This window comes from Nothoprocta perdicaria, unplaced genomic scaffold (assembly GCF_003342845.1).
Source record: "Nothoprocta perdicaria isolate Ctin4 unplaced genomic scaffold, notPer1 scaffold_18, whole genome shotgun sequence".
NCBI lineage: Eukaryota > Metazoa > Chordata > Aves > Tinamiformes > Tinamidae > Nothoprocta > Nothoprocta perdicaria.
The window spans coordinates 5,297,699-5,310,376 of NW_020454982.1; positions in this window are offsets into that span (position 1 = coordinate 5,297,699).

A 12,678-nucleotide genomic window follows, 5' to 3' on the forward strand; every position below is an offset into this window, starting at 1 on the left:
TGAATGCGTAATTTCCATGCAACAGAAACATCTTTCCAAGGGCTGCATTGGGTAATATTGTCCATTTTAAATGCAACATCCTAGCCGTGCTCATACAGAAACAGCAACCACCATTATTTCAAGCCGAACAACTTCATAAAGCGTGTTTCTCTATTTACTGACCTGTATTTTTGGGGGATACGGTGTGGGAGGAGAGCAGAGAGCAGTTGGGAATGGGTTTTGAGGTGCCCTATTCGAACAATTTCCACACATAAACACGAAACATTCATTTTATTGTCAAATTTAGAAAGCAAATTTGTAATATCTGCTTTATATAAATCAGCAAACATTTGCGATTGTTTTTTTGCAAATGGTTCCTGAAAATCTGTATTCCTTTCATTATGGCAGTACATACGAAATTCTCATGAAAATATATCCTAAAAATCACAGAAATTCTATCTTTTAGCATATATATTGCTTTATTTTTAAACCTTTATCTTTAAACCTAAATCTCACTAACTTCTACATTTAGCTCCGAGACATCTAAAAAACAGTAGGTCACATTGTGAACCAGTCTCCTGCTAAATGCATTTGGATTTTGCAAACAGCCCGAGCCTTCAAAGGCACCCCGGCCCTATTTACAGTTGCTTTCCAACAGCCTTTTTACACCTTTAAAATGGCTGATGGGAGGGAAACCGCTGTTTTGTGCTCACCCCGGTGCTCGGGGGCCTCGTGGCCGCGCAGGAGGCAGGGGCTCGGCCCTGCTCCGCGGCAGCTCCCGGCCTCCCGGAGGCTCCGAGCGGATGCCTTAAAGGGCCCTCCGTGCTCGAGCCAGGGCGGCAGCAGAAACAGGGAGAAGGCTGGAAAAGCTGAGGGGCCTCCGGAGGGAACCGCAGTGCCACCAGCGTCGGTGGGGGGGAGGGTTGGGAGAGAGGCCAGACTGCAGGAAAGGGAAAAGGAAAGGGAAGAGAGTCAGGAAGGGAAAGATGACAGGGCTAATGATTCCGCAGCAACAGCTCCGTGAATTCCCCGGGCGGCCGTAACCGGGAATTGGGATATTTCCAAGAGGTGACAAGATTTGCTGCTCTCCATTTGGGCAGGCACGAGGAAGGGCCCGTGGCGCTCTCCGAGGAGCCGGTTCCAAACCCAGCCCAGTCGGGCTGCTCGAGGCGGCCGTGGCCCCGAGCCCTGCAGGCCCCGGCCCATCCACAGGCCGCCGCAGGGCGGGAAGGGGCAGCCGGGTGCCCTGCGTCGCGCGCACGACGCCATAAACTTGGAGAGGACAAAGCGCCTAGTAGGGGAACGCCGGGAACGCCCCCGACGAGTAAATCAGAGGAATCATGTTTGACATTAATTTTCTTCTCTCCTCATTCCGGGTATCTGGAAAGCAGTGATTCATACACAGCCCCTGGTCCTGTGTGAGCACGTGTGTTCATAAATACCCACAGACACGCACTGCTGATTAGAAAACCCCTCCTTCTGCAGCCTAAATACCTACAATTTGAGTAGTATTTGAAAAAAACAATATATCTAATATTCAACATTTCAATTGAAGAATATTCTTGCAGGCTTCATGTGTTTAATTAGGTAACAAAGACTGTGTATTTTCTTGGCTGATCCCTGCAGTATTTTAAATAGTTAAACCCATAACAAACAAACTAAAACTGGAATGAAAAATAATAAAACATAATGGGTTCCTGCAGATCTGGAAATTTATCCCACTCGAGGCAAGACCTTTTGATTTGCAAATCCACTTCTGAATTATAAGGCCTTCTCCTCACCGGTGGGGGTTTTTATTCCACTCCCACAGGAGTCCATTATGTATTTCTTGTGTCTATAAAACCATCCAGGAAGAAAAAAGGGGAGAAAAAGTACCATGGTTAGCATGACAAACGTTTCTCTTTTCATGCATGTGTATTCAAAATATGAAAATGCCCAAAGATATAGATAGAATTGCTGCTATAATCACTCTCTTCTCCGTGGCATTTTACAGCATATTATTTTACATGGAAGCACAGCATATGTATAGGGATACGCAGTCACCTTTGGAGAATAACTTTCTTGAATTATATAAGATCATATAGGTACATGCAAGGCAGCTTTCTAACGGTGCTGCACGACAGCCACCGCTCCGTTCAGCCATGTGGCGCTGGGCGTTACTAAGAGAAAACATATAATCATTTCCCTCATTTTTATTCCATTTTTTTAAACATGACAGGCACCTACGAGAGACCTACATAACTCAAGTGAATTATGCAGCCCCTCTCATTTGTAAAATAAAATGCAGATTTTTACTGCTTGCTGTGCTAGATCTTCTCCCATTTCTCCATAAGTGTATCTATGTGGGTATCAATTGATTTTAACACTAAATGAGCAACGCGCTGCAAACAGGAGTCTTGGGTTTCTTGCCTTTTTTTTTTTTTTCCTGAGCTCAAAATAATAAGCATTAATTTTACACTTCATTTCTCAAAAAAATAATAGGATGTGCTCTTGTTTAAAACAAGCAGGCCTGCTGGATTCTGTCAGGCTGAAACTATGTCAGGCCAAAAGAGGAACAGAGCGCTTTGTGTAAAAGTATCATGGGGAGATGATAGTATCCTGTAATGTTTTCAGTACCTACTTTTGTCTCCAAAAGCATTTGATCCCTGGCAGACACATACTTATTTCCATACCGGTCTTGAGGGAAGCCAGTAGGAATGAGAGCTGATTATCTGAATCCTGAAGGTGAAACCTGGGTGGTGCCCACTGATGTCAAAGGCAGGCATTTGTGTAAATTTTGAGGTACATAATTTACTGCCTGTTAGTGAGGATTAGTGGGTTGCACAGACCCAGCTGAACTGCAGCAGCGGAGCACGTTGCTCATTGTTCACGAGTTCAAATGCATTTGCAGGATAGTTTTAAATATGTTGATAGGGTGCTTAGTAGCACTTACACTGCCATTCTGCCTGGTTTATAGGAGGAATATGCTTCTCTATAAAGCTATTTCTGCTGCAGCAATGTGCATTTAATACATATTACAATGAGTCTCTGAGCCTCTAAGAGAACTGGCTGTAGCAGCCTCCTGGTGAGGATGCAGTATAATTAATAATGCTGTATTAAACACAAGTACTGTATCAGCTGCATTTCTAATTATAACTATATTAATGGCAATATAAAACTATGCATTAACGCTGTCATGCTCTGACACATTATCAAACCAATAATAAATAGGAGATTTGAACAATAAAAAAAGCATCATCTTTACTGTTAGTTAAAACTTCTCTCTTCAACTTGATTTAATAAAGCACAATTGTCCCTTATGGAATAACCACAACAGTCCTAAACTGAGAGAACATTTAAGACAATCTGATGCTCGCCCCTGACAAGACCATGTACATCCCTCACTATGGCTTCCAAAACCAGCATATTTCTTCTTCCCTGCAGCAAACTAAGGCAAATAAGGGGAATATCTTTCCTGTACTGAGATGCATGTCCATGAGTTAACCACACTGTTAATGAACTTTGAAATGCTGTGATTCAGTGTAACAAAGCATTAATATACTGCGCTCACGGAGAACCTCAGCCCATCCACTACATCATAAATCTGCTAAAATTAAAGAGGCCATGTAAGGAGTGCGCTAATTTCAACACAGATAAACAGAAATTGTTAGGAACACGAGGAAATGAAATGAAAACTGGATGAAACTACTCCGTTTATGCAAGGCATTTCCCAGGACACAGGTAAGCAAAGGGAGAAGGTGATAGCATCAGAGAAACCTGTGGAAACCAGGACTGCAGAGGAACCGTTTCTGCCTGTGGCTGCGAGAGCACAACTGAGTAACCAATTTTAATTAAAAAAAATATATATATATATATACACACAGAAGCACACACACATCTAAATATATATATATTTAGATGAGCATAAAACTAAGGTCTGAGAAGAGTGTGACCGCTGCCAGGAGATGGCACATTCGGCCACATCCAGCCTGGCCATTATGGCACTGGTGACAAAGAGGACTTTGCAGGACGTTGCACTGAAGCCACGGCCGGATGAAGGGTTCGGCCATCGCCCTCCTCTGTGCTTCCCAGCTGGCCGTAGGAGGCCAGGACGTGCCCTGCTGCATGGAGGCTGGATCCCGAGAGCCCCGCGAGGCCGAGGCCGGGTCAGGGAGGCCAGGATTGATGGTGGGGCTGGCAGAGCTGCCCCAGGGGCTGGCACGGATCACACTGCCATCAGAGAGACCGGGATTGATGGCAGGGCCCTGGGGACCATGCCATGGCCAAGGCTGGGTCACGGAGGCTGGGATTGCTGGTGGAGTCAGCAGTGTGGCCCAGGGGGCCAGCACAGCCCCAGGTGCCCCAGGACAAACATGGCCTGGGTCGGAGAGGCCGGGATTGATGGCAGGATTGGCAGCGTGGCGCTGGGGGCCCAGCACGGTCCTGGGGCCCTGGCACGGCCAGGCTGGGCTGGAGGGGCCGGCAGCACTGCAGGGCCCTGGCACGGCCAAGACCAGGGCCCGAGGGGCTGCTGCAGGGCCCAAGCGGCTGCTGTGGCTGCAAGGGGTGCCCGCACCAGCCCAGCGTCCGGCCGGGGCCGTCTCCACCTGCCTTGTCCGTGGCCCCGGTCTGCAGCCCCGGCCCCGCTGGGTGCCGGCCCCGGTACCCACTGCTGCCGGTGCTCTGTGCCTCTCTGCTGACACATGGGTCCGCTTGCAAGTACATTTGTAGGCTTGTGCCTGGCACGACTCCCATGTCCTTTATGAGCTGAGGGTAGCTTAATAAAACCTCACATTCCTGCTTCATCCTGATGACAATTTTACTGTTAAAATTTTTTGAGGGATACGGGAGCTGTCTGCCGTGGTCAGGAACATCAGCTTAATGAAAACCGGTAATGCAGAGGAATACTTTGATTTTTCTAGAAACTACATAAGGGAAACGGACAAAGAGACATACAGCTTCAGAGAGGCTTTCTGCTTTTGCACCGAACTCACGAAAATTGGGTATATGCGTATACCCTCCATAGTTTTCCCACGGATGGTCCCAGAGCAGCTCCAAGCTCTACAGGGAAGTCCGGAAATGAAGGCAAGTATGAGGAGGGAGAAGGTGCAGGATCTCTGATGGGATCTCCCGGGCACCAGGAAGAGGCACCCACAGGTCCCTGCAGACACGCTAACATCCATCACGGGGCACATGTCACGCACATCTGTGGCCTCAAAAGGTATATTCTTTTCCAGCCTAAATTAGCCCAAGCACACACGGGCTTTAAGCTCTTCTCATCATCCCTGGGGGCCCTGAGCTCAAAATATGCAGAATTAGATGCCAAATTATTTATAGGGTAGCTTGTAAGTTCACTGCCTCCAGTACATGTCAGTACACTGCAATATTAAAATGACCATTAAAAAGAAGCACAGTCCCCGAGGGACTCAGGATGAGACTGCATGGAATTTCCTATTGAATGTAACAGCGACTTCTCGGAGATTGCTCAAGAGCCAATACCTCTCTGTGGCAGGCGGCACCCTCTGCGCTTCCAGTCCTTTAATAAAGGAGAGGTTAAACTTCAGATATATAAGATGGGGCTGCCAAGCCTGTCCTCTTCAGCTTAATTTTCAGTTTACAAGAAAAATAAGACCTGGAAGTTCAAGGGAGTTCACAGAGTTGTGCATCATCTATCTGCTGACTGCAGGGTCCCAGAGGGAGCCTGACTGCATAGCTTTATTTTAGATTTAGATATTAATCTAAGAAATTGCATAAAGACAATTTATAGAAGCACACTGCACTTTAGCACTGTAACTTTGCACTCTATCATCTCCTCTGTGAAAATGCCTGTATTAAAACTTCTTATGGGCTAAAATTATGATCTTGACTGTTACTCCTTAATGAACTATTGTGACGGTGCTGCAAGGGCCTCCAGCAAAGTGCAGGCTGATATTTCACTAGCACAAGAAGAAACACACGCTCTCAGAGTGTGCAAGCCCACACGCATACACACAGTCTGGATGGAGCTAATGAACCAATAACGATGGCTAGAGATTAATGAACACAGAGATTAATAAATAAAAATGAATAAAGAACTAATCTGTATGCTTTCCCACACAACTCAACCCTACCTGTGAATTTTAATGGTTGGATAAATGCACAGCTATATTATTTCAAGCACCAATACCTGCTAAAACAATTGTAACACAGCCTGAACCCAGGCCTGTGGCCACACAGTCTGCTGCCTGCGTGGTGCCCCTTGTGCCCCTCCATCAGCTAATAAATGTGAATATGCTGCTGTAACTCCTGGTCTCTTTGTCACCCTCTTCTCTAACCCTGAAGCAGCTCGCTGCATTGCTGCACGCAAGAACACAACTACCCTGTGATGCTACCGACAATATCCTGTTGAAAAGCGCCATACAGACAAACAGTAATAACTACTATCTAGTTGGCATCTATGCTCCTTGCAAAATTAAAAATTAAAACATCATTATACCCTTATTAAATATCCCACTGGAATAGGCAAGAGCTTTTAGAACATGCAAAGCTTTAAACCAAGTTTAAAGGAGTGTAAAACCTTTTTTACTCATTTCACAGGCCTGGCACACTCCCCAGCCTCCTCACCAGAGACACTCAAACCACAACAGGCCCCTTCCCCACCGTGTCCAGCCCAGAGCTCCTGAGGCCCAACTGTGCTCCAGCGGTTGGAGACAAGGAGCCACCGTGACGCCTCTGAGCAGCCCTTGGCTGCAGCCTGTTGAATGCAGAGCCTCGAGCCTCACAGCCTCCTGCCCCACACATGCCCCCACAGACCCACACGTGCCCCTGCAGACCCACACGGGCCTATTTCTGTCTGTGACCAGCAGAGGTTTCTGGGGACGGGGATTCCAGCCACAGTGGCACTCAGCACTGGCGACCAGGCTCACTACTAGTCATGCCTATTCATCACAATACACGTTTTTTTGATACATGAATTCCCACTGATGTGTCACTGATCTTCAGATTAAGTTTCCCAAGTACACATTGACATGATACACCATAAATCTATCGTGTAAATAATCATCAGATTAATGGTCTCTAATAGTATATAATTAAGATGACAGACAGGCTACAAGCCAGTTGTTATCAATGACACTCAGCAATACCCAGCTTACGAGGAAGCCTTGGACCACTTGCATTATATTATCAGGGAAGCAGAAAAACTGCTAAACGGAGAAATAAAATTATATCCATAACAAATTAAAAATACTTTATCATGTGCTGTTTAACTCAGATGGTTCTTTCAGGCATCAAATTTACATGTCAAACTTCGAATTTTTTTTTGTCTGAGTTTTAGTTACATCAGCAAGGATTGTTTGGGTTTTCCTTGTATTGTTAGGATGCTATAATCCCTCTTGAGCAAGTAACAGCTGTACTGGCAGGAGGTGCCTCCCTGATAACACAAATTCTGTATAAGAATAGAAGCACATATCCAATTATATGAATTTTACAGCAGTGTCAGCTATGGTCAAATTAAAGCTTCCATTAGTATAGTTATCTGCATAAGAGCCACACATAAAAGTTACAAATGCAATGAAAACCAACCATTTATTGCACATCAGAGCAGCACCAAACAGCTTGCAGATCACTTGGGCACTACACTTTTGTAACTTTGGGGCAGTTGCATCTAAAACGTGAATTTATAATCTTTTTAAGAAAAGTAAGTACAGGCCCCCAATATTAAATATCAAACTTTATGGAGTCCTTGTCAGCTTACTGAGAAAAAAATCTTTAAAATAAATACGGAGAAGTAAAAAAATATGAAAAAAATGATGGTTTTCAAGCCATCCTGACCTGAGCATTGCAGCACAGAAGAGTGGCCTGTGTGTGTGAGGGCCATCACATGAGACAGGCTCCTGTCCAGAGAAGCCACTCGTCCCTGCTCTCCAGGGACCAAAAAGGGAGCTTGGAGAGACAAACCAGTTATCCTGGCTGGGGAGATGACCTGCCATTGCCTATAGAAGGAACCAATGGTCTAGATAAGGGAGGTGACAGATCTTGCATGGCATGAATATCTCTCACAGCTCAGAAGTGCAAATAGGCTCAGAAGAATGAAAAAGCCACCAGACAAATTTTAAGTCGGGAAACCTAAGGTGCAAAAAAGCATGATATTCCTTCAGGCAGTTGCAAAGAAGGATCTACATGAAAACAAGAAAACATCTCAAGCATCTCTGCATTATGCAGACATACATTCTCTTAGCATGTCCCAAGCGGACAGACTGTGCACTTCCCAATGATGCTGATGGGATCTGCATGATCAAGGCTCCACAGCCCGCGTGGGGAACACTGCCCATAGTAACTTCATCTCTAAGGAAAGAAGAGAAGGAAAGAAAGAAAAGAAAATCTACAGGAAAGAAAATCTAAGGAAAGCAAATCTACAACTCACTGACTTTTTCGAAGAGCCCTCTCTGCCATGCAATGACTCAGCATAGTACAAAGCTACCCGTGGTAGCTCATTTCTAGAACACAAATATTGATTACAATACTTAGAAACTAAAATCCATCCAAATTTGCTACTCACTCTGCCAGACAACTTGCACCTTTTCACACGCGAAGGTTTAAACCTGCTTTTGCCCAGCACAAGGGTTGGAAGATGCAGCAATGACCCCCCTGCTCCGCACTCCCGAGATGCTCCGTGCAGGTACTGGGCACAGCAGCCACCAGCCCGGGCAGGCTGGCAATGCAGAGCGCAACCCGCTGCCTCCAGCTGCCTACGCTCAAAGTGCTTTGGCTTTCACCTTCGTAAACAAATCCCTTTTTATTTTATGATGGTAGTAGTTCAGTTGGGCATATCACTGAACAAGACAACCAGCTTGGCTTTATTTTTTTTGTAATAAATTTTGTAATTTTATTTTTTGTTATTTTTTGTATGTTTAGTAAACATATCTTCTTCATTTTAAATGTCAAGAGTTATTTAATCCATTAAGGAAAGCCATGTGCAAAACCTTATGCTGTAAACAGGTTCCAAAAAACATAAGTTGCAACAGAAAAGTTAGTATAAAATGAAAGGAAAATATCTTTTATTTTTGCTCAAACACAGGGACTTGCAAATACTGATCTTCTGATGGGACTTCCTGCTTCCAGTCATGGAAAAGAATGAGCAAAGAAGAAAATCTTAAAAAGAAAGAAAAATCAAAAGCAAATGATATCCAGGAGGACCTGGCGGCTCATTAATAGTGAGGCTGCAGCCAAGCCCTGTTTGTTTGAACATAGCCAGGTCTCAGCCTCACAGTGCTGAACAGGCTCCCAGGCCACTCTGTGACGCCACTGGTTCCCAGAAGATAGGAAACCACCAAAACCCACCACCTGCCACACGCAAAGCAGTCCTGCAAAGTCCCTGGAAAGAGCCGGCCTGGTCTGGCCCCGCACACTGCCCTGTGGGGCTGAGAGCCCACGGGAAGGGACTGGAGCCCCTGCGGAAATGGGGGGTTACTCCATGGGTCCCACGGAGAGGTGGGACAAGCACCATACAGCAGGGCCTGAGGTTCTCCTGCAGTTCTCGCGGCAGATTTTGGAGCATCCATCTGGAAAGTGCAGGCGAGGGGGACTGTATTCCTCAGCACTGCAAAAGTTACTAAAAAAGACGGAAAAAATGAGAGGGAAAAAAACATGTCAAGTTACCTTTCAGCTGCTCCCTCAAACAAAATAAGATCAAACTACCATGGAGTCTCTGTTTGAACCAAAGTAGTAGAGATTTGTCAGAGACCTGTTATCCACCATTTTATTCTTTATTTTGCTTGTGATTTCTTACTTTAAGCTCCAACACAGGGATCAGCATTAAGAAGTCAGCGTTTGCTGCTGCCACCCCAGAGAGGGAGGAAAGATACAATCGTATGTATGCAAAATAGCCAAGGACTCTGATAAAAATACTTTGCCTGTAGGCAAAAATTGACTTTTTAAACGGCAACCACTATCATCATGCTACCCTAAGATCCACCCTTGCAGGATTCTCCTCTACTTGGTAAAAACAAATTGCACATTAGAAGGAAAGATAAAGAATTTGGGTACCTACAGTGACAACATGGGGACCGTTTTAAAGAGAAGGGGGAAAATAAAATCGTAAAATAGAAATAAAAGGTCACCCTGATTAAAGGATGAATACCTTTGCTGCAGAGAGATGGGGAGGGGTGAAGAGAGCTGCTGCAGTGGTACGGTCAACAGCACGGGCCTTAGAAGTATCACTGACTTAGGGCAGACCAGGCCTCCTCTCTTACATTCCCATTCCTTATCCTTAGCGAGGGGAAATTCATGAGTGATGAGAGAACGTGGGAACAGGACTCCAATTCTAATGGCTCCGGAAGCTCGTGAGGCCCCCGAAGGTCCCGCAGGCCCCCGCACCCCGGCGGGGCGAGGGGCAGGAGCGCCCAGCTCCGCGCTGCGCTCGGCCCCACGCGCGCCCAGGGAAGCTGCGAGCAGGCAGCGCGCGACGCTTGCGTCTTTGCAGCTAGATGAGCATCAATTATGCATTGCATCAAAGACTGAAGTGCTCGAGCATGCAGGGACCGAGTCAAACAAGCAGCATGAGCAAACCAAATGCCAAAAAAAAAGGTCCAAAATTGTTGGGCACCAGTTGGCAACTTTTGCCGTGACACTATTGAGTATTTGTGGTGAAGACCTCAAGTACTTGGGAAGAGATTACAGGAATATTCAAAGATACAGTATTTGTATTTTGAATGTTAATTTGACACAAAGGAGTGTGCATGAGGGAATGTTTATAATCAGCACTCCAATAAACTCACAAATGACTCTAGTATTTTATAAGCTTGTTAGAAACAAATCACTCCCTTAGCTTATATTTACTTACTGATGAATCATAAAAGGCCTCAATACACAAAGAGTAAATTCAAAAATGTTTTCCTCTTGTTTTATCTTCTATGACAATACTGAAACCCTCTCATTTTGGCTATGAACGCTGGCCATGCACCTCGTGGTTTTATGGCTAAATGTCCATTTCCCTGCGACAGCACCGGTAATTTGGAACCACTGTTCCTCCCTGCGAACCCGCTGTAAATTGTTGCCCTGGACTGGAGCTCAGTTTAACTAGTTCAGGTTGCCTCCTGTCCTTATGTTGCCTGGAGAGACGTCTATGGGAGCAAATCCAATTGTACTAATTTGCATAATGATGAAGCGCTCGTCTGAGTAGTCAGTCTTAGGAGGAAAGTGAGAAAATATTCACCACCTTCTAACTAAGTGTAAAAGAAAGCAGAGCAAAACGCGCAGAAGCAGATTCTGCAATACGTGTACAAGCAGGTGTGGGCCTCAACAACCGACTGAGCTGCAAAATGCATCAACTGCTTCAGTTGCTCTTGAAAGGCACAGATGAGGTGTCGATGTAGGCCCCTATCACCATTGAAATATCCTTTACATTCCTCCTGTGCAGCAGACCAATCATTGACCACAACTGAAAACCTCTTTTAGGCTGTTTAAAAACGCTACGATGCTTAAATACGCTATGGTGCCTAAATGCAATACAAGCCGTGCTTCAGGGGGCCATACAGCAGCTACACCTTCCGAACGCCCTTAGCTGCAGACCGGCTCTAACCAACAACAGTGGCTGCAAGCGCCGCAGAGCGGTGCCCGACGTCCCCGTCCCGCAGCCGCTGCCGCGCGTTTCCAAAGGGCGACACGGGCGCTGGATTTTGGCCGTTACCGCTTCCCAGGGCGGCACACCATGTTCATCCCAGCGAGCAACACGCATGGAGGGAAACCAAAGCTGGCAGAGCAGCCTCATTTTTCTCATGTAACTAAGTGCTGCATGCAGTAATGGGAGTGGTGGGAATACTCAGCTTTATGCTCCTGTTTACCAGATAGAAAGAATATTGGGTTATTCCAACTCACATTTTTCCTTAATGTACGGTTAAGCATTACACAAGCATTTTACCATGGTCTGTAAAGATGATCTATTTACAGGAGGTGAAAAATCCTGCACCCATTGAAGGCCAAACGGCAGCCGGACAAACGCGGAGCCCCTGTGCGAGTGCCCATAGCTCGACACGGCTTCCCCGGGCCCGGCCGCCTCCTGCACGGACACGAGACGCACCCGCACTGCCCGCAGCGACCGGCCGAGCGGCGCGGGGCACGCGGCACCGCCCGCCGAGATGGAGCAGTCCCTGAGGGGCCTGGGAGAGGCCCCCGGGGCGGCCTCCCAGCCCTCCCATGGACATCTTCTCCTCACAAGAGGCGGCAGGAACCAACGCAGCTCCTGGGCACGGGAACGGTGTTGGTGGTGCCCGTGGGATGGGTTCACCCTTGCTGCTCAGCGAGGAGGAGGACACGGCCTGCATTGGCACATGGGCTGCTACACAGGACATGACAGTTTTTCAGGGGCCTCTAGTATTCTGGGGGCTCTGCTACAATAACCACGTTGCTCCCTTTCCCTGCAACAGTCCCCAAGGCTGGGCACCCCACGCACCATTCGTGCTCTCCATGGAAACTTGAGAGTGAAAGGGACATGCATCCCTCTCGTGCCCAGCGCCCTCCACACACCGGGGTTTGTGTTCCTGCCTCTGCCAAGGGAGCAGGCGGCCCTACGCTGGCCGAGGTGCCGGCCAGCAGCACCGCGGCCATTGTGTGGGAACAATGCGCTCGGAGCACTGTTTATTTCCAGGAATCAGAGCAAAGCAAAACAAAACCAGCCCGCAACAGCTGGCAGGATGCACGGCCGGCAGCGGCTCCCTGCTCCGCTCCCTGCCAGCAAGGCAG